Source organism: Molothrus ater, chromosome Z (genome assembly GCF_012460135.2).
Source record: "Molothrus ater isolate BHLD 08-10-18 breed brown headed cowbird chromosome Z, BPBGC_Mater_1.1, whole genome shotgun sequence".
NCBI classification, from domain to species: Eukaryota; Metazoa; Chordata; class Aves; order Passeriformes; family Icteridae; genus Molothrus; species Molothrus ater.
The window spans coordinates 58,092,492-58,115,015 of record NC_050511.2 but is presented as its reverse complement, the minus strand read 5'-3'; the positions used below and the strand labels follow the sequence as shown (position 1 = coordinate 58,115,015).

Sequence of the window (22,524 nt, the reverse complement as noted above, 5' to 3'; positions counted from 1 at the left end):
ACAGTGTGTAGATATCCATAGATTTTGTTTTTTCCTCCCAGTGTTAAAAGAGCTTACAAATAGCAGCACATTAACACTTGCATGTTTCTCTACAGTTCTCAAAAGGCATCTAAACATTCAGGTTTTCAAAGCTTTGCATTACCTTGAAGTATTAAGTATTAGGCAACTAAAACAAACTATTGCTCCCACTTTCACAGCTCTCAAGCTCTGTTTATCTGCTGAAATTGTTTCATATCTTTCCTTCTGAGGGCAAACTCTGCTTCCAGCTTACACTACTATGACATGTGGAATTATGCTGGTTTTGTGCCCAGGGTCACAGTGAAAAGAGAAGCTGGCTTTAGCCCTCAGTCTATATCATTGTAATATACTCATTTACTGCTGGTTTCCTGCTTTAAGAAATTGTATTTTCAAGGAATATTGTAGGCTGCTCTCTCTGTGGCTTTCTCTTTACTGCTTCTTGCTTTCTTCACAGATTTCTAAACAAAATAATTTTAACCTTGTCACTGTAGCAGTAGCAATAAGCCAAAATATAGAAATACAGTCTAAATATTTTAAAGATTCCCTTTATGAGGAAAGCTTTTCTAAGTGCCTTCCAGGGCAGCAGCATGTGCGTGGGGGTGTGGGGATTGGAAGGACAGCTGTGCTAAAAAATTCACTCAGGAGGGGGTAATTGTCTACTGCACTCTTTCAGGAGGTTTATTTTGGTGAGAACAGTTTTAAATTTTAAAAGGATTCTGCGGAGAAAGAGCTCCTAGTAATATCAGCTGAGCTGTTACCTCTGTGTGCACCCGACACACCTTTTCTGTTCACTTTTGCAGGCAAAGCTGCCGTCCTGAGTTATGCTGGAGGTTCTACACATCAACTTGTGTCATTTCTTAAGCCTTGGAAGTTGACTGCCTCTTTAGAATCATGAAATATCTCAGATTGGAAGTGTTCTATAAGGATTGAGTCCAACTCCCTGCTCCTCTCAGGATTACTCAAAACTACAGCTACAAGCCTTTTTTATAAATTGATGTTTTTGGATGACAGGGCAAGTGTAATAATATTTTTCTTGATATTTTTTGAGCTTCTGCAAATATGTCTATTCTGAAATCCCTGGTATAATTTACACTAGGATAGTCAGTCCTTCATCCCTGCTGTGTCAGAATGGTGTCAGGCTAGATTCCCTGAAAAGTACATTTGCACATTCCCTAGTTTGAGCTAATATAATAGTACATATTTTGAGAACAGTGGCAGGGGGGAGGTGTTCCAGGCAGATGTATGCCTGATTAGGAGCTCAGGTGTTCAGGCTGGGTTTGTCACTGATTTGTATGGCATTGGGCAAGTAATTTGAGCAAAGTTATTCTTTCTCCATCAGTAAAGTAAGAAGCTATTTCACACATATGTCAGAGAATCAATTAGGGTATTTTACAAAATTTGAAAGCTGGTAAACACCCTAATTATTAGGGTAAAAAGCCACATAAAGTGGCTTTCAGTTATTAAAAGGGAAGGTATTACTTTTATAGTATATACAAATACCACAAAACATTCCCTTTCACTCCTTATTTCCTGCCTCTCTCTATTTGCTTGAGTACAGTTTCTGCCTTTCTAAAGTTTTATCCCATTTCAGAAATTAATAGCAGCAGAGGAATTTTCAGTCTTTCTGTAATAGGACGGAGTGATAAGAAAGCAGCTTCACTGTAATGAAGAACCTGGAATGCCCCAACTATTCCAGTTCTTCCTCTTGTACTCCCACAGGTATAAAATAAACAGTTACAGAGAGTGTTGCTTCTCCCTACCTGCATAGCTGTCATGCTACATATATTGCTTTTCTGCTTTTCATACACTTGCCATGCTAGCAAGGAAGTTGTGGGTGCATGGGGGCTGGGAGGAGACACAACCAGGACAGGTGACCCCAACTGTCTAGAAGGGTATTCCAGACCATGTGACATCATGTTAAATATATAAAGTAGAGATAAGAAAGAGGACAAATGAAAACATTCAGAGTGATAACATTTTTTTTCCCAAGTCCCCGTTACATGTGATGGGGGCCCTCTCTCCTGGAGATGGCTGAACAACTGCATTCCCTTGGGAAGCAGTGGATTGATTCCTTGTTTTGCCTGTGGGCATGGGTTTTGCTTTCCCTCTTAAACTGTCTGTATCTCAGCCCGTGAGTTTTCTGGCTTTTACCATTTCAATCCTCTCCCCAGTCCTACTGGTGGGCAGTAAGCAAGCAGCTGCCTGGGGCTTGGCTTCTGGCAGGGTTTTTAAACTATGACACCTCTTTAACTGTAGTAGTATACAAAAATGTGCTACATGATTGCTCTATCAGTCTTTCTTAGTTGCTGTGATCCTTTTATTAAAATTCCATATTATTGTCTATGTTTAAATGCAAGAGAAACCTTACTATTTATACTTACCTGTATTTATAATGTATGCCTTCACAGAAAGCATGTTTGCATTCTCCCATGAGCCTGTATATACTGACTCCAAATACAGATACACCGAACAATCATGTTACGTTTTAAGAAACACTAAAATCATCCTCATCTTTGGAAGCTGATTTGTTAGTTATTGAGTTTTTTCCGTAGAAAGAAATTAAAAACTTGGTTGCAAAGGATAGCTTTTTTTTTCAATTTTAAACATGAAAATATTTGCATGTAATAATTTCCGCGCTTTGTTAATTGCATCTAACTTCCATAAAGGTTCTCAGTAATGATGGAGCTTAGGTTTCTCCATTATATCTCTGGCTGTTGATGGACAGAAGTTACATGTTGACAGACATCTTAGTATTTCTGCAGCTGCTTAGGTATCCTTGGGGTAGTGCTTATACAGCAGCTAGGGAAAGGAAAAAAAAGGTGATAAGAATGAACAAACAGGAAAATATAATTATACTCTTAATACCTACAGAACTTCCTCTGAGAAGAGTGATGTAACCTGCACAGGATAAACCCAGCTGTTGAATGGAGGACTGTCTTTCATTACAAATTTGGCTAATTTTTTGTGCTATTTACTTGAAACTTTTTAAATAAACGGTTAATGACACCGTTGAGGAATGCATCATTCTCACTCATTTCAATAAAATAATTTCTCAGTTTGTCGTTATTAGTTCCAATGGCTTAATATAAAACATCTACCTATATTTTTTATTTAAATAAAGGATATTTCTGTCAGGCATAGCTATATGTATAACGTATAAAAATCAACAAAATTCTTTAATGCCTGTATTAATTATATTCTTGATGTTCTACATAACTGTCATTTGTCAGCTATTATGCCATTGAACAAAGGCACTATTTTCACTGAAAACCTCAGTAACTTTTTTTTGTTACGCTTATCTTCCAGAAAAATGCCACTGTGTCTCACTGATGAGAGAATTAGTTGGTTTTGTATTCAAAGTTTTCTCTCCCATTTAGTTCGAAAGGCAACTGTAAAGGTTTAACATTGGCCCATGAAAGACCACAGCTTTATGTGTTTGTCTATATTTTACATTTACTATAGTACTGGGTCATCACTTAAGCATTTCTTTGTTCAATAAAATCTAGTACTATAGAAAAGGGAGAGATTTGTTCAGGCATATACTTTGGAATATAACTGATTGCTAATCTAACAATATAGGAATTTTTCTTTCCATTTTTTGTCTTTCATGGGTTTGGTTTGATGTATCTCATTACTTTTTAAAGAAAGAGCAAAAAGAAGTAGAAAAGCAGGTCCTCTCTCCCCTCTTGAAGTTATTATGCAGATAACATGTTCTTTCCTAAGTACATATTTCAACCTTGAGTTTTGTTTTACAATTTTGAAATATCAGTTCCTACAAATAGTAAATATAGTCATTCTGAGTGAAATATATCCAGCTTTTAATAAATGCAAGGGAAAACCTAATGTTTCTAATGAAATACAGAGAGAACTCAGTTGTCTGACTGTTTTGGGAGATTACCCTGAAAAGGAACGGCTGTCAAGGGAATAAAAAATGCCTAAGTAATGTAGCATTAAAGGAGGTTGTATTTATTCTGTTTGTAAGACTAATCCTGTAGTTTCTTGTATTTAGAGCTATGTGTTTATAAGTCATTATAAATACTTTCATATAAATACATTATAAACATTAAAGCTTTTCTTTATTTCAAATGTTACGAGCAGATTTTACAAATCTGAGCAGAATGCTGCAATGTATTTTTCATGTATAAAATCCCAGAAGGAGTAGGAAAGAAATTCTGTAATGTATTTAATAATACCAACCTCATATCGTATACACACACACACATGCACACACCCTGCCCCCAAAAAGAAATTTGAAAGTTTGGACCATTGTAGCCATGATATTTTGTGAAAAATCCTTTCCTTAGGATTTTTTCTCCTGAGAAGCTGAAAGGCCTCAGGAGCAAAATGTAAACAGTGGTTATCTGCTGCTGTGGAATGCAACAGGTGGATCTGTGATTGGTCTCATGCGGTTGTTGCTAATTAATGGCCAGTCACAGTCAGCTGACTCAGACTCTGTCCAAGACACAAGCTTTTGTTATTCATTCCTTCTTTTTCTATTCTTAGCTAGCCTTCTGATGAAATCCTTTCTTCTATTCTTTTAGTATAGTTTTAATATAATATATATCATAAAATAATAAATCAAGCCTTCTGAAACATGGAGTCAGATCCTCGTCTCTTCCCTCTTCCTTGGACCCCTGTGAACGCTGTCACGGACCATACTCTTGGGTGCTTACTTTAGCAGCATTACTGAAGGTTGCCGTCTAATCCAATGGGACTTCTAGCAGAGCTGCTTTCCAGCTGGGTGGTCCCAGTATACACTGATGCCTGGGCTTGTTGTTCCCGGCTTCAGGAGTTTGCATTTCTTATGTCAACCCATTTCTCCATCCCTCTGGATGACAGCACAAACCTCTGGCATATCACCCACTCCTCCTAGTATCTGCCTGTCCTCACATTGTAATATCAGCAGAAAACTGAGGGTGCACTTTCCATCACCAACCATTTTGCAAATATTTAAACTCGTGTCATGTGATTTGAAGGTAGGAAAGCACTGAATTAATGAGTTACTACCTGTTCTTATAAGAGATCAGGCATAAAAATAGAGTCATATAAGAATAATAACAAATGGTTGGTTTGACAAGATAGTTGTATGTAAAATTGTTGATGTACAAATTTTACAATGAGTAAAATATTTTACAAATGTCTGATGTACAAAATTGTATAATAATGTTACCTTACTATGGTCTTCCTTCACAGTCCAATGATAGAGAGTGAAAGCCTGACTTTTCTTCTCCAATTCTATGTGCAAAAGAGAACTCAGCAAGTCCTCCATCTAATTTGAAACTGTAAGCTTAAACATTTGAAACCCACCAGGCTGGAGATGCAACAGGACAAGGTAAACTCTGTTCCATTGCTGTATCCATTGATCCTGGCTTTCTCTTAAGCAAATGGTTAGGGGGAAGAATTATCTCTCATCAGAAGAGTTTGGCACTTCTTTTTTAAAGCCAGAACTTTCTGACTTTGAGGGCCAGTGCCAAACAAACAAGGGAAGATATAATGTCTCTGTTGCAGGAGAACTAAGAATAGATTAAATTTAAAGGGTTTTTCTCCCACTCCTGTAATGGCAGTATTGAGAAGGGTGTTAAGTACTTTGTGCTTATATTTAGGCAACCATAGGTAATTTCATTAGAGCCCTGAGTACAAGTACAGTGAAGTATCATGCAACAGTTGATATCTTTTCCCCCAATACTGAATTAACCAGTTCCTTTTTAAAAGTAATTCAGAATATCTGAGTCAGTAAGGGTCTGTCTCAGAGTGCTATTTCCACCATGTTGCTGTTTTTGTGGTTTGCCTAACATATGAGCTATCTACACTAGCTTTCTTCAGTTTTATATCCATGCCCTTATCATCTCCCTTATCAGAGGGAAAAAAGTAGCTAAAATTTTGAAACAAAATACCATAAAATCACAGAATAGTTAGGGTTGGAAGGGATCTCTGCAGATCCAACCCCTCTGCCAAGGCAAGGCAATGGTGTGTTTTGAGTATCTCCAGAGACTCTACATCTTTATTGGGCAGCCTGTCCCAGTGCTCTGCCACCCGCATGGTAAAGAAGTTCTTCCTTATGTTGAGATGAGACTTCTTGGATTTTATTTTATCGCCATTATTCCTCATCCTTTTGCTGGGCATCACTGAAAAGGGTCTGGCACTTTCCAGAGGAAGTCTGGCACATGACTTCAGGATGTTTATCTGCATTAACAAGATTCCCTCTCAGTTTTCTCTTCTTTAGACTAAACAGGCTCAGGTCCTACAACCTCTCCCCATGAGACATACTTCAGACCCCTCGTCATCTTTGTGGTGGCCCATCTGGACCCTCTCCAGTAATTCCTTGTCTTTCTTGTACTCTGGAGATCAGAAGTGAACATAATATTCAGGATGTGACCAAACTCAATATAACATATTATGAATTATTCTCTTCCCCTGTGCCTCCACCCCCCAGTATTGTTATGTGGCTTTCTCACCAATGATTTGTGAGGAGGAGGCTGTTCTCTACGACAAGAGTAAAGGTAATCTTAAATCATCCAAGAAACCTACTGAGCAAATCAGCTAGCATAATTTCATTTTAAATAGATTTAATTAGCACTACTAGTAAAACTTCTTCACTACTGACAACATAATCATCATGACTATCATCATCATCTCATCATCATTATTAATAACTATAGAATAAATTATCAATAATAATAATAATAATAATGGAAACAAAAAATTGCATATGCCTTAGTAGTAGCAAACTGCTTTTAATTTCCTCCAGTAACCTTTCTCTTCCTTCTCCTATCATGTATTCAGTGTCTTCACTGTCTTTATTATATCAAAGGCCCAAAACAATTAAACAAACAAGTAGTGCAACCTTTGAATTCTCTCTCTATATTACTTCCTGCCCTACCTTCCATTTAGGTATATAACTTCTTCTTCTAGGAGAGTGTTTTGCACTTTCTTACCTAACACAGCTGCTTAATATCCAATCCTTATCTCGTGTTTTACTTAAACATTTGCCCATCTACCAGTTAACAGGTGTTAAAGTTGTTTCCTTTCTCTTTGTTATTTCAGTTTGTATATTATATTGTATATTTGTATAATTATAGTGCCACGTTTTCTGTGCAAGATAACATTGCAAGAGAATATTTTTGAAAGCATAACTCCCCAATAGTTACAGTATTACCTTAAATTTTTTAGCCTTAAGTTATAAGAAGTGTAAGTATAGACTCTCTGCCATTGAGGCACATATCCCATGACCATGCACTCATTTTAAGACAGATTCAGGACAGGTAAACTTTAGCTAAACCTAGAAACTTGAATCAAGATCTGGAAATGAAATAGACTTCTGAAGGCAGCAGAAGGTGGTGCAGTGCATCAAAGAGTGAAAGGGTAATTAATTCCACTGTGAAACAAACATGTTAGATCTCCATAAGTAAATGATTCTCCACAAATAGTACTGTATGCGTTGACACAAGCAGCTAAACTTAGGCACAGTACCTCTGCTGAAAATCTGTGGAAGCAATTTCCAGAGGTTCTTCAAAACAAATTCCAGGAACAATCCCAAAGAGTTAAATACAGCAGCTCATTTGTTTGTGAAGCACAATGGGACTCATTGCACTCTGTTTACTTCATTTATGCTTTTACTCGCAATCCCCAAATGTAGAAACAGTACACCAAAAGAAAAAGTACAAAGAGCTGATACAGCTGCTGTACAATGAAAACATATTTCAAACTCTATTAATGGCTTTCAGAGAGAAGAAAAAACCCAGCTTACGTAGAATTTTATTACGTTGAGTAAAAATAATCTCAGTGATAATTTCCTGAAATTAATAGAATGCTTTTCTTTTTTTTCCTTATTTTTCTTTTTTTTTCCTCATTTTCTTTCTTTTCTTTTTTCTTTTTTCCCCTTTTTTTCTTTTTTTTTTTTTTTTGGAGGGGGGGTGAAGGAATATTTTATATTTTTTTATATTTTATATAAATATAAAAATTTTTTTTCTATTTTACTAAATACCAAATCTCTGTGTGTGGTACACTGTAAAGTCTGGGTTTTTTTATAAATGTAAGTTATGGCACTCATATTTAGACTTTCCTCTGAATTTGCTTTAATAATGGGACCAAATATAACACACAAACTAAAAAATTAATTTAATTGTTCCCCTTCTTGCCACTGTCAGGTCAAGATCTGTAAGACTAACATGTTCCTGGTCCTCTTTATATATTTATTTTTAATTATCTATTATCTGAGATTTTTTTGTTACAGTTAATGAGTTAGAGCTTGAAGCCTAAATAATTTGTTCTCAGTTTATTTAGGGTTTCTGAAACAGAAAAGATAAGGAAGAACAAAGAAATAATTTCTTCCTGCCACTTGTGCTGAAATGAAGTTAGTTTGCCCTTCCTCCTTGTATGAAATATTCTTGTAAGAACTGCTTTTTTTTTTTTTTTTTTGTATTTTGTTATTCCGGGACTGTGTAGTGCACCCCTCCCCACTTTTTCTCTCATATACTTCAGTGATGGTATTTTTTTCTTTGTTCCAGATGAAAGAAAATTTTGCTGCTTTTTTCAAATCCTGGAGAGCTGGACAGCTGCCAGAGTTTTCATCAGATACCTTAAGCTCTAATTACTCTCAGCTCATATGGAGTTTCAGTTCACCTATGTCATAGGAAACAAATCTTTTACTAACAAGCCTTTACACTTTTATAAATACATAACAGCAGTAATCATTAGCGTGTCCTGAGCTACTTTTTGTGTGTTTTGAGTGCATAGTTAAAAACATTCAAGCCCTTAGATATATCCAGAGGCTGTGTAAAAAAAGTACAATAACCGGTGTTTTGATTTCTCCATTTTACAGACATAGTATTTTGCATCAGTGGCGTATTGAGTTATACTGGAAGTGTTCAAGACCAGTGGGATGAGGTTTGGAGCAACCTGGTCTACTGGAAGATGTCCATGCCCTGTCATAAATAGCTACAACTAAATAAAATGAGTCCCACTCCGTGTGTGTGTGTATTCATACAAGTATATGTCCATCTTTCATCATATATCTTTGAGCACCACCATATCTAACAGACCTTGAAGGGAAGTCCTTTTGTTTGAATCTTGGAAACTGTTAGCATCTTTCAGTAGTGCAGTTCTTTATCTGATTCGTGTCAGAGCTCCTATTTCAGTGTTTTGTATACGTGAAATTATGGACTGATTTGGGTTGGAAGGGTCCTTATAGATCCTCCAGTTCACCCACCTGCCATGGGATAACTTCCACTAGACCATGTTGCTCTAAGCCCTGTCCAGCCTGGTCTCCAACACTTCAAAGGATGGGGCAGACACAGCTTTTCTTGGCAACCGGTGCCAGTGTGTTAACACTCTCACAGGGAAGAAGTTTGTCCTAATATTTGATGCAAACCTACACCCTGTCAGTTTAATGCAAACTTCAAGCTAGCATCCCATTCAGCTTCTGATTTCCCATACAGCAGCTATTTCAGACAGTTGTAACCGAAGGATGATCTCTGTCCTCACCAGCCTTCCAAGGCATTTCTGGGAGACCACATATGCTGGCAGTCTCCTTTTATTTACGCTTTTTTGGGTTTTGCAAAAAGATGCATTAATTTCTTTTTATTGCTTTTTCCCATTCATAAGGGCATTAGCACTCAGAGAGATTGTCTGTGAACAACAGCAGTTGTAAGCATGAGCTTGTTGTGATCCACACATCTATCACTTATGAATTAAGAAGAAGAAATAATAAGTAAATCAGGTTTTACGAAAATAATCTAATAATATATATTTTTTTTACCAAAAGAATCTCTGAAGTTTGAACCACTATGTGCATGATGTCATCTCTCTTTATGATGAGAATGAACCAACTGCTCTAGACCATTCCTGATTTCTTTCAAAACTGAAATCATGCTCTTTTAGTCTCCAGCTAGTGGAAAGGTGTCAGGTGCAGTAGTGCTATGTGACTTTCACTTTTAAGCCACTATTTAATTAATTACTTTGTAATTACTCTTGCCTATTTGTATTTGTTTAAAGCAACTGATTTCATTTATAGTAAAAAAATCTATGGCCTTCATATACTTAATTTTTATGCAACAGAGTTCTCGTAGTTGATGTTTCTCTGGTGGCTTTCATTCAGCTGTTTCTATTTACATATTTTAAATCATCAATATTCAAATGCACAGTGTATGTCAGAAGACTTAAAAGTATACCATTAGTTTAAAACTTGCAAGATAACCCGCAGAACTACTTGCATCAGAGTGGCCAGAGTAAGATTCCCATAAACTAGTTGTGAGCAGTGTCCAGGTTTTGTTCATGCCATGTGCTACACCAGAATGTGCAACTTTCACATATATATGACTTTTGCACCCTTATGTTCTCTGAAGGAAAGATCGTAATCACAGATGTATTTAAATTATAAGTATACAGATGATATTGTAATTAAATGACAGAAAAGATAAGACTGTTATCCGGTCCATTGCAGTTGGGGGAATTCTTTATAAAATCAATAGAGGTTCAAAAGGACCTCCAGTGTGTCATGAGATAGATGTTAAAGAGGGGGTGAATCATCCTTTGGAGATTATGTAGTGACAATATGGGGCACCACTGTAATGTAAACTAAGTCAACTTCTAGATTGCTCTAATATGAACTTCATTTGTTTTCATTCAGAAGCACTAAACCACTTATTGCCAAGATGTGTTGATGATAGGAAAGGAGAAAAAGCAACTTTTTTTTTAATAAAGTATTAATTAGAATTTTATAACTCCAACAAAATGCAGAAAAAGGAAATATGTACATTGACTTCAGTAGGCTTTGAATGTTGTCTTCAGATTTTATCAAGGGAGTTCAGCATTTGCATAGATGTATTGACACTGTCAAGTACTAGCACTCACTATACAAGTTTTGTGAATGCTTCTTCTCATCAGATCATCTATCTCTGAGACTTTATGTTTTAGGCTTTGTGAGATTGGTTGAACAGAGGAATGTCATATTCCAGCAAAAGAGGAAATGTTCCTCTGGGTGAAGCTGAATAAAATCATGTCTGTTAGTCACTGAGGAGCTGTCTGTGTACAGTACAGTAATAAATGTAAAGCAAGCAATCCTTCATTTGCTTGTTTTGTAAAGACATAGAAATACTTGTATTTTAAAAAGAACCAAAGCCAAGAAGCAGACACTAACATCCCTTAGGTATGCAGCCTGGTTTCTTAAGATCTGTTTCATCTTCTTCTAAAATGAAAGTGTTTTTCTTTGCTCCAAGCCTGACACACAGCCTTGTATACCTTTTAGTAATGCTGTTAGATTCAGCCTCTCATACTCAGTGTCTTTCACAATGTAGAATTATGGTATGAATTAAATTTTATTTATTTCATACTTACTGGAAATAAGTACACACCTAGTGGAAGGTTTCCCTTACCATGACATATGGTTTGGAACAAAATCATCTTTAAGGTCCCTTCAACCCAAACTATTCTATTAAATCTGACCTTGTATCCTTGCATATTTGTAGCATATAACTCATTTACCCCTTTGCTTCTTCAGCCTGGGTGACTCTTCAGAGCCATAACTATCTGCTAGTCCTGTAGACCATGTGGGTTATTTTTTTTCTGTAGAAGAATCAATAATATTTCTAGACTAGCTCTAATATAACACAGTAAAAAAAACCCAAAAAACTGAACCAACAACCAAAAGATTCTTTCTTCTCTGTGATGCTATTCTTATTGTAAATTTGGTTTATCAATACTTTACCACTCAACCAAACTCTGAGTTATATAAGAGATTTATTTGGATAAGGACTTTGGGATAGTTGTGGTTTTGGATTTTATTTTGGTTTTTGGTTTTTTTTTAGGACAGCAAGTAAACCCCATTTGGCTTACTATAGCAGTGCTTCTGGGACTGGCTGCAAGATGTTTCGGCTGTCATTGCTCCTTACAATTCTGGGTTTTGGGTTCTGCTTTCAAAACAAGATATGAAGCCTTCAGTTGGAATGTAGCAGACATTCATGTGGCTATATATTCACATTGATATTGATTTACAATACTGTTTATTTTACAAGACTGGCAGAAAGCAACACCTTGGCATTTAAATACCCTGCCTGCATGCAGCTCTGACAAAACAAGTTACATATTCATTCGACCTTTTTTCCCCACGCCCCCCCTTTCAAATGCAAGTATCTCTGGAATCATCTTCTGTAATCAAGTAGGGAAAAAATTCTACAAGCTCATCGGATGGTGCTTGACCTTTTGGGCATTTTCTTCACTCTGAAGTGTTATTTAGCAGTTATTGAGATTAAGTTCTCTTTCTTTAGGCACCCCTTGCTTTCCTAATATTTCAGTAACCATTTCTTCTCAGGCTTTGGCTTCCACTATTTATTTATTAACCTCAAAAAAATCTGCCTCTTGTAGTGATTTTGCTGATACATTTGTCCTCTATGGATCCCTCTGAAGGGACTCATCAAGCTATCGAAGTCACCAACTAAAAGTAAATTCTTTTGGTTAACTTGATCTTATTCTTCTAAAGGGCATTACTTTCCACATCTTAACATTTTTTAGTGTAAGAGCTCTGCCTGTCTTTATCTTCCTCCCTTTATATTTATTTACTTAGTATAGTCTGGATCATATTTAGCAAAACAAATTAGTGAAATAATTGGTAGACTCAAATGTCTACACCCTGCTTTTGTACATGATTTTGGAGTGTCGCCTGCCTGGTAATCTCGTCTTCTAGGAGGGAGCTGATGGTAGTGGATGTCAAGTTTGCCTGTTTGACTACCCAGCACTCTAGGTGGCCCAATTCACCTAGAGCTTTGGCTGCTGCTACCCATGGATAGAACAGGGATACAGGGATTTGCTTTGACTCGGACAAGGCTCATCGTGAGGTTAGGTAGGAGGTAGATTGTCTGTTCTACAAAGGAAAACAAACTTTTTTTTTTTTAAAAAAAAAACACATACAAGTTCATGGGTCTGCTGGAATGCAGCTAACTCTCTTAGGAAGATTCTTCCTTCTTTTTCCGGCGGCGTCTTCTCTTGGAAGCGACAGCTGCTTGCTTCTTATCCCCATCTGCTGGAGCTGGATTTTGGGGACGAAAGGTTTTACCCACTTTTGGGGTATCCATCGAGGGCCTGAGGGGGTGGATACACATGCGTAACCACACCCCCAGGTGACAAGCTCATAAGGACGCTTGGTTTCCCAAGTTTCTGGGTCCTTAATGAGAACTGGTGGATGTTGTGACAACTTAAACCGATTGTTATTATTGAAATGACGTATTACTGGAGGGTTCATGTTTTCAAATGAACAATTCAGAAAATTGATGGTAAACAAGGCTTTGCAGAGCTTTTGTTGTGGAGTCATCCATGCTGCAGAATTGCCCTGCCTAGCCAGGACATCTTTGAGTGTGTGGTGGGCACGCTCAATCACAGCTTGACCTGTGGGGGAGTGGGGATGCCTGTCTTATGCTCCACTCCCCACTGCTGGACATACTCTAGGAGGTCCTTGGAGGCACACGCTGGGTTATTGCCGGTCTTAATCTCCCTAGGGACCCCCAATACTAAAAAGGCTTGCAGCAAGTGTTGTTTAGCATGCACAGCCCTTTCCCCTGCATGGGCAGAGGCATAAACCGCACCTGAGTATGTGTCTATGCTGACATGTACGTATTTCATGTGACCAAAACTGGGAATGTGTGTGAACTGAAATACTCCCAAGGCCTCGGGGGTTAACCCCAACACCCAGGGATGGTACTGCCTGAAGCTGGCAATTGGTGGCCACAATGGCTCAAGCCTGACTTTGTGTTAGTTGAAACTGATGGACTAGACCTGGAACATTTTGGTGGTATTGTTGGTGACTTAGCTTTGCCTGTTGAAAGATGTCTGGAAGGCGTGCCATTTCTGCTGGAGCGGCAAGGGAATCTGCTTTGCGATTACCTTCTGCGATTTCACCTGGCAAACCGGTGTGTGACCTCACATGCATCACATAGAAAGGGTGCTCCCACTGTGAAACCAAATGAATTTGTTTTGAGAGCAACCTGTGGAGATGCCCATCCTTGATGTCTTTGAGAACTGCCTGCTCCGCCCTGGACACTACTCCAGCCACATAGGCTGAATCGGTAACCAAATTAATTGGCTCCGAAAACTTCTCGAAGGCTCTCACAACTGCAGCCAGTTCAGCGATCTGGGGCAACCCCTCCACAAACTCAACATCAGCTTCCCAATGCTGGGTCTGGGGATTTCTCCAAGTCATTGCCAACTTGTGGGATGCTCCAGATGCATCAGTGAACACTGTAAGTGCCTTGAGTGGCCTACGACTCCTTTTCTCAGGAGCAAGGAGGTGGAATTCCTCATTGAACAGCTAGTGTGACAGGGCCTGGACTGATACGTGTCCACTGTAGCTGTCCAGGGATAGCTGGAGACTGGCATTGCTCTGGAGCAGGTCGTTGAACCTCTTTTTGGTCAACCTCTTGGGAGAGCTCTTTCCCTCCTTAGCAAGGTGGACTGGAAGGTGAATACACTGAAAGTCACAACCGGCCAGCTCACACAATCTTAACCTGGCCTTCCAGATCAGCTGAGCTATTAGCTCCTGTGGCTGTGTGATGGTTTTGGATCACTGATGGGAGAGGAAAACCCATTCTATGATTAGAAGTGGATCCTTTTGTACTTCAAACCACTGGAATATCTACCCGTGTATGTGTGGTAACTTCCCCAAAACAATGAATTCAAAAGGCAGCTCAGGCTTATAACAATAAGCCTGCCTCTCCGCCAAAGCCTTCTGCACTTTTTGGAGGGCAGTTTTTGCCTCTGGAGTCAGTTTCCTGGGAGAGGCTAGCTCTCTCTCTCCCTTCAGTAAATTGAGAAGGGGAGCTAGGTCCTTGTTGGTGAGACCCAGCCAAGGCTTGACCCAGTTCAAAGACCCACATAAGGAATGGAGATCTGCTAGGGTTTTGGGATCAGTCTTAATTTCCAATTTCTGTGGAACAATGTCTGCACAGTGATTTGCAAGCCCAGGTAATTCCAAGGTGGCATCCTCTGAACCTTGTTTTCCTGCAGTTGGAATCCAGCAGAGGTTAAAACTTTAACCACTAGGTTAAAGTCTTGGAGTATTATGTCATCGGGGGCACACACAAGCACATCATCCATGTAGTGTAGGATGATTGCCTCTTTTTTCTGAGCACGCACTGGGGACAGCAATGTAGCTACATACCACTGGCAGATGGATGGACTGCATTTCATCCCCTGAGGCAATACTTTCCAGTGGTAGCGCTTCACTGGGGCTTTTTGGTTGGTGGTGGGAACCGAGAAAGCAAACTGTGGTGCATCCTCCAGGTGTAGGGGAATCCTTGATATCGAGGACAGCCAATCACCAATTTTGAGGGAGCATCGTCAGGGAGGGCATCCCTGGTTGGAGAGACCCCATGTCCACAATTCTCTTGTTTATTTCTCTTAAATCATGGAGGAGCCGCCACTTATTCTTCTCTGGCTTTTTTATTACAAAGACCAGGGAATTCCAGCACTAGATGTCTCTTCCATGTGTCCTTTAGCCAATTGTTCTGCCACAAGCTCCTCGAGCGCCTCTATCTTTTCATTACTGAGTGCCACTGTTTTACCCAGACTGGATCATTTTTCAGCCATGTTAACTTGTGGGTGGAGCGCTCGACAGTGGCCGCTTCTAAAAATCCTGGGGTGTTTTAGGGATGACCAATTTGACCCCCCACTGTGACATGGTGTCTCTCCCCCACAAGGGAGCTTTGTAATTAGTAACAAATGGACGGACACTGGCCAATTTTCTATCTGGTCCCTCAATTTGCATGATGCTCTTTGGTATCTTTGCCAATCCTCCTACACCTTGGATTTGACCAGCCACAGGCTGCAAATCCCAATGTGACGGCCACAACCTTTCAGGTATGATTGTCACATCTGCCCCTGTGCCAAGCAACCCTTCCAGGTGGAGATGTTCTGTTCCATGCATCCCATAATGGGTTTGTCCTCACCAACCACTTCTGCCCAGTATACACCTGGTGCCTTGTCATCTACTGAAATTTCTGCTGGAACAGGAATGGCCTGGGCGATGATTTGCCCCTTGGCCAAACAGAAGGGTGGCTGTGGACAGCGCGCCAGGAGAATGAGGTTAGGTATGTCCCCTTTGATGGTCATGGGAGCCACCTCAATCTCCGTGGTTGTGTGTGCAGCGTCCCCAGTAACAAAGTACTCACTGTCCAATTTTGTGCCATCTTTTGTCAAGTTCTGCAAGTCCTCTGTCAGGTCCACTCCAATGACCGTCCACTGTGTACACCTGAAAGCAAAAGCTTTGGTGGTCACAAGCTTGAAACGCTTGTGAGACCACCAGATTTTATCCTGTAAATGGTTATTTTGTGTTCCCGCACCCCGCTTCCCTTCCTCCCTCTTTTCTGATTTGAGGGAGGTTTTCCCCTCAGGGAAGCCCGCTGCATTTATGTCATGGCATGGGATGGGTTTGTGGTGACATCGGGGTTTTTTGGTGTGAAGGGTGTTTTTTGTTGCTGGCTTTGGGGGCAGTCCTGGGCAAAGTGTCCTGGTTTTTTGCATATGAAGCAAATGACACGTTGAAGTTGTTCTGGTGACATCTGTTGCCTCCTGGAGATACAGCTGCCACCGTTTCTGGGTTTGTTAGACTCGACCACACCTCCCATGCAGCAAACAGTTCCACCTTCCTAGCACAGGCTTCCATCATCTCTGCCACTGTAGGTGGGGGGTTGAAAGGCAGTCCTAGGAGCACCCTGCTGAAGACTTCATTGGCATTCCTCTGAGCTATCTCTTTCACTATCTCCATCTGTGTCTTGGGGTCCCATACTTGTCTCTCAACCTGTGCACGGAGCAGGTCAACAAACTGCAAGAAACTTTCTGAAGGAGACTGTTTAATGTCAAGGAAACTACCACTAGCTTCAGCAGCTGGTAGCTGGTTAAAAGCCTTATCTGCAGCATTTGAAATGTTATCTAGAATGAATTTTGACAACACTCAAGCTTGGTCCTCAGGCTTAGCCCACTCCCCCTCGCCGCACAGATGTTCATATGTTATTATGTTATTATTGTGTTATTATTATGTTATTATTTTCTAAATCTTTGGCACCTTGAGGGGTTTGTTTAAGTTCCTCCACGAGATCCCTGAGCAATCTCTTCCAGGAGCTTTCCCACATATCAAACTCTGACTGGGTAAGCAGGCACCGGAAAAGATCTACAATGTCAGCAGAAACTAATTCAAGGGATGTTAATGTAGCTCTCATCATGCTTCTAAAAATTTCACTGTTTCTCCCAAATTCTAATAGACTTTTACATAACTCACGCTTTGAGTGAAACGAGAAGGGCTGGTAGGTTCTAGGACCAGTCCTACCACCCATGTATTGAACAGGGGCTACCAAGGGGATAACTGCTTCCTCCCAGTTTTGGACCCCAGAATTTCTCCCTTCAGCCCCACCCCCGTGGGACCTGGCAGGGGGGACCACCCCCTCCCCCAGCCCCACTGCCTTGGGAACCGGGAAGGAGACCACCCCCTCCCCCAGCCCCACTGCACTGGGAAGCAGGCGGGGAAACACCCTTCACCCCACCCCCGTGGAGACTGGGAAGAGGTACACCCCCTGCCTGTCCTTTCAAATCCCTCTTTAGCAATTCTTTCCGAATCACTAGGAACATAGGAAAAAATTGAGACACTGTCCCATCTCCCTGTTCTGCCTTTGCTGTTAACAAGGTTCCCAATTTTGTCCCAGGCAGAGACAAAATTAACATTCTGTTGGGTAAACAGAGGGAAAAGAAAAGATATCCAGTGAAGAAACCATTCAAAACTGCTTTGGAAACCGTAACGTTTCCACTACTTAGGGTTTCTAAAATTAGGGTATAAATGCTTCCCTGTGCCGCAGAAAACTTAGCACCCATGTTTGCTTTCTGTAGCACATAAATCTACCTTTTTTACAGCCAGTACAAACAAAAACTGAAAGCACTGAGTCCACAGTCAATCTGGGAAAGAATCTGGGCAGCCTCCCCCCACTGCTTCCTCTCCGGGGAAGACGAAGCTGCTTGCGTAGCGACCGCGCGGCTTTTAAAATGGCGTACAACAGCTGCCAGCACCCCCCGCACCACATGGATGCCGCCTGGGCACCTGGTGCCAGTCTCCGCCGTCTGCTGGGTCCCGCCGCTGCCCAAACATGTCCGCTCCCAGCAAAAACGCAAGCCGCAGACACTCTGCCATGGCCCGCGCTGCTGTAGCGCCGGAACACGCAGCACCGGGTTTAGTGTGAAACAATAGGGAAAGAATAGGGATGGAATCCATTTAAATTGAGAATTTAGTCTTTTGCACAGACGAATATTTAAGGTTAATGGCTGAAATGTAGAAATAAAGCCCGACTGGTAGTATTTTTTTCTGCTGATAAGGGAAGTGATATAAATTCCAGTTTAAGCTCTGAAGACTAGTTTGAAAAACATTTCTACCCTGATTCTCCAGTTAACAGACCTGTCCTGAGAGATAGTAGGTTTACTAATAGCAAATTAGTAAATTAGTCTGTAAATTACAGACTTAATGTCTTTAAACATTAAAGTCTTACAATTCGTGACAAATTATATAGTGTGTCTAACATATATGATCTATCATTCCCATTTGTGTTTTCATCTCATGTGACTCTTTTCAGCTCAGCTAAAATATCTTTTGTCCAGCCTTAAAGATCTGAGTCCACTTGTTCTGAAGACTTCTGCTTTGTGTTCCCAAAAAAAAAAATCTAAGAGATCTTCATTGGGTTACTTTTTCAAATAGCTTTAGTAGTGTGCAAGAAAACACTGCAAGAAAGTGGTGTGTACATCTTGAAAGTATCAGGCATGGGTAAGACATGCAAAAGTGAACTAAGATTTTTCTAGATGATCAGGCAAAGCATTATTTTCTCAACATCCTGATAAAAAACTTTAACAGGGATAAGTAGATGACTTCTTTATATCCTCCTAGCAGACTTGTTTATAGCCTTCTAGCAGAGCCTAAAAGATAGGAAAAAAGGACAGAAAAATGTCATGTGGGAAGAAAATGAAGAGCCAACAGCTTCAACAGACTTCTGCTTAGAAATAATGTAAAACAAATCCCTTTATTCCACATCTGACATCAACATTAAATGTGTGGCAGCTGGTGACTTTATATTTACGGTGAAAGTATATAGTAAGAGTAGGAGATTCCAGGAAATTAGCTTATGTCTGTAGTTTTCCTTTTAGAAACTGGCTACCCCCAGTTTCTAAACAGAACAGCAGCAGTACAAGCTGAGATCTGCCATATCTCACCCATCTGAATGTCAGCTCTTGTTCTAGCTGGGTCTGGCCTTTCAGTTACTTTTCATTTTTTAATTTTTTATAATGGTTTCTGATGTTTCTGGTGTAGGCAATGTTGCAATGGTTAATAAATGCTACACATACCTTATTCTTCTACTTGGAAATGTAAATTTATCATTATTAAAGGATTTCATGTCGGAAAGTATATTCAAAACTCATTGATGCATCTGAGTCTGCAAAGAAGTCCACTGAGGAAGAAGAAAGGCAGAGCCAAATGTTACAAATAAAAAAAGGCTTTAAGATAATTAAATTAACCTCATCATTAGGGAAGTATTGTATGCTGTATTGAAGAATTGCTTTCCTCTGTGTCCCGGCTGGTTCTGGCTCAGTTTGTAAAATTCTCTCACTCTTAAATTCCTATTTTAGTTGCATGTTAGTTCTACAACCCATTTCTTTCTGAGATTGAAACACCCAATATATCCTACCAAATTCCCCTTTAGCTTGAGTGACTAATTCTCAATCTTAGCCTGCATTGCAACCCTTTAAAATATTTCTGTTGTTAACTGTACTGGGGGGTACTAGAAAACAGCTGAACTGGAAAAGTGTAAATGCCAGCACCAGCAGCTACAGCAGCAGAAAGAAAAAGCCTTCTGGAAATAATTCTCTCACACTGTTTAATCCCTGTAATTTCCCCTAATAGCCCAATGTTTCATAAACAAGAATTTAAGCATCTCATAAATAAATACTAATAAATCTCATAAATAAATACCTCATGTTTAGGTAACTTTTGTGTTAGGTTAGCAGGAACACTCATTCTTAATTTATGTCTTTTTGGTCAGGCATTAAAGTAGAGTAGAATGGGATAATTTCTATGATTTTTTGGTTAAATCCCAGTACTTTGTTTCTCATATTTGACTTCTATACATTAAAAAAAGCTTTCCTGAAATACATGTTACAGACTAAGCTACAAAGACAATTCTAAAATATTTCATAAATAGTGAAGATTTGAAGTTGCAGAAGAAAAAAGACCTCTACAATAGAGCACCATCATGCTTTCATGGTTACAAAGCAGAATTTTTCTAAAATGCAAGTTCTTTATTTGAACTGGTTTTTTTAACACAAAATAAGGCACAAAATAATTAATTAATTAAGCACAAAGTATCTAATACCACCTCCTCACTTCTTTTTGAAATATCTTCTAGAAACATCTGAAACAAAAGCAACAAAAGAAATTATTGTTGGCAAGCCTAACATTTTATTATATTTTCAGAAGAAAGTAAGTACTTCTGCCATCTTACCCCGGAACTCAAATTGACACTCCACAAGAAATTATAGTTTTTAAAATAAAATATCAAAGATTTTGTCTCTAATTTACCACTTGTATTAGTTGGGAAAGTGTCAGGGGTCATTTCACCAAAATTTCTTTGTTTGAACTCAAGATAATGATTTTATTTTAGTGGCAATTTTCCACTGGTAGTTAATGAATCAGTCTTGATAATTTTAAGGATACAGGTATTGACTTCAGGATATTTAATTAATAATGAGGCAAAGGATTCATCCTATTCTCCAAAGTCCAGAAAACGGTGAAAACTAACACCGTTGAAGTGAGAAGCAACAGAAGATTGCCATCACACAGAGTTAAATTGTTTTTAAATCATAGTTACTTGCTGGAATAGAAACTGATGTCCTATAGTTTAAATGTCAGCATAAAAGTCGTCTATTTATTTGCTAAAAATAGGAAAGTCCCATAATGTATTTTAAGTGCCATATAGAACAAATTTTTGGAAGAAAAGTGATAGGTAAGTTTCCTCCAGGTCTGCCAAAATATTGGTCAGCTGGATGGATGGTGGTTCAGTACAGGGTAAGATCTTAAAAAACATCTTTTGACAAAGCAACATACAATTGGATAGAATTAAAGTCTGCTATTGCTTTCTATCCAGCAGTGATCTTGACTTAAAAGCAGAAAATGAAATCATTATTTCAGTTAGAGACTTTTCTTGTAAGTAAATTTTAAGGAGTACATTGGGAATTGGAAGGTTTCCATGCGAACAGGATCAGACCTGAAACAATACTTAAAATTTACTAAATCTGCAGGTTTTTTAATCTGGTATAATCAAATGCTCTGTTTTCCTTACCCCTCTGGTAAAAGGAAAAATGTCGAGGCTCCACTGGTCTAAGCAAATCAAAAGTAAGATCACAGAATATAAGAAATTAGTTTTTAAAAAATAAAAAATATAAATAAATATATAGGATTATGTAAAGTGTCTAGGAGCATCCTATCAGGCAATTTCTTGGCTTGGACACTCAAAGATAATGTAACACTGACTTCAATCCCACTTACAACAATCATTATAATAAACTATTGAAATTGTTAGATTTTTCCCGTGTCTTTTTGTTTTCCTCTGTGCTGCGGTGCCGGATTTCTTCAGCCCAACTAGCTCCTGACACCAACAGCAAGAGTGGGCCACGCCTAGAAAGCTGTCAAATCCGGGGTGCAGCTGTAGGGCACTGCTGCTCTACAGCATGGGTGGATTGCACTGGGGGTAGGACTGTGCCAAGGGTAGGGACAAGGAACAGGGAGAGGTCTTCTATATGTTTTGCAAATGTGTTTATTCTCCGGAGGGTCAGGGACAAAAAGACTCCAAATTAAAGGCATATATCAACTTATAAATGGGGGAGGTCCCAGGGTAGGGGGATCATTACCTTATAAGTGAGGGTAGGGACAAGGAACAGGGAGAGGTCTTCTGTATGCTATAACAATACAATAGGAAGGATTATAAAACTGACTACTAGAACTGCATTACAATCAAACACATACCGCAATATCTCCCCCTTTCTTATTTAAGAGAGAGAGTGTTTGCAGACACAAATAAATTTTTGGGATTAACAGTAACTATAAAATTAATTATTTTGAAAACATACAGAACAAAACTTATTATCTGCAAAAATTTTTCAAACTAATCAAAATGGAGGGATTTTAAAATTTCACCTAAATAAAAGGCTCCTGATAAAATTAATATTTTTCAAGTTCTGCATAATAACTTACTGAACTCATCAAATTAACAGAAAAGTTTAAGGTGAAACTTAGGACTTAGGTTACTAAAATTAAACTAACAACTGAAATGAATTAATTTAGAATACATAAAAAAATTAAACTCAACATTCAGATGGGAACTAAGAAAAAGAAATGAGATTTAACATAGTAACATAACTTTTAACTGAAGTGGTCACTATCATTTTTCTATTAATGAAAATTATAACTTAAAATATCAAATACTAATACATTTAATT

At 39.0% G+C, this 22,524-nt stretch overlaps 1 long non-coding RNA gene across 1 annotated transcript; it reads right to left on the bottom strand.

Moving 5' to 3' along the window:
* Positions 1-18,813: 18,813 nt before the first annotated feature.
* LOC118699333 (uncharacterized) lies at positions 18,814-22,208 on the bottom strand. Its single transcript, XR_004982056.2, has 4 exons — positions 21,937-22,208; positions 20,406-20,441; positions 19,378-19,481; positions 18,814-18,951 (listed from the first exon to the last, which is right to left on the bottom strand). It is a non-coding gene; the product is annotated as an uncharacterized LOC118699333 (long non-coding RNA).
* Between the last annotated feature and the right edge of the window lie 316 nt (positions 22,209-22,524).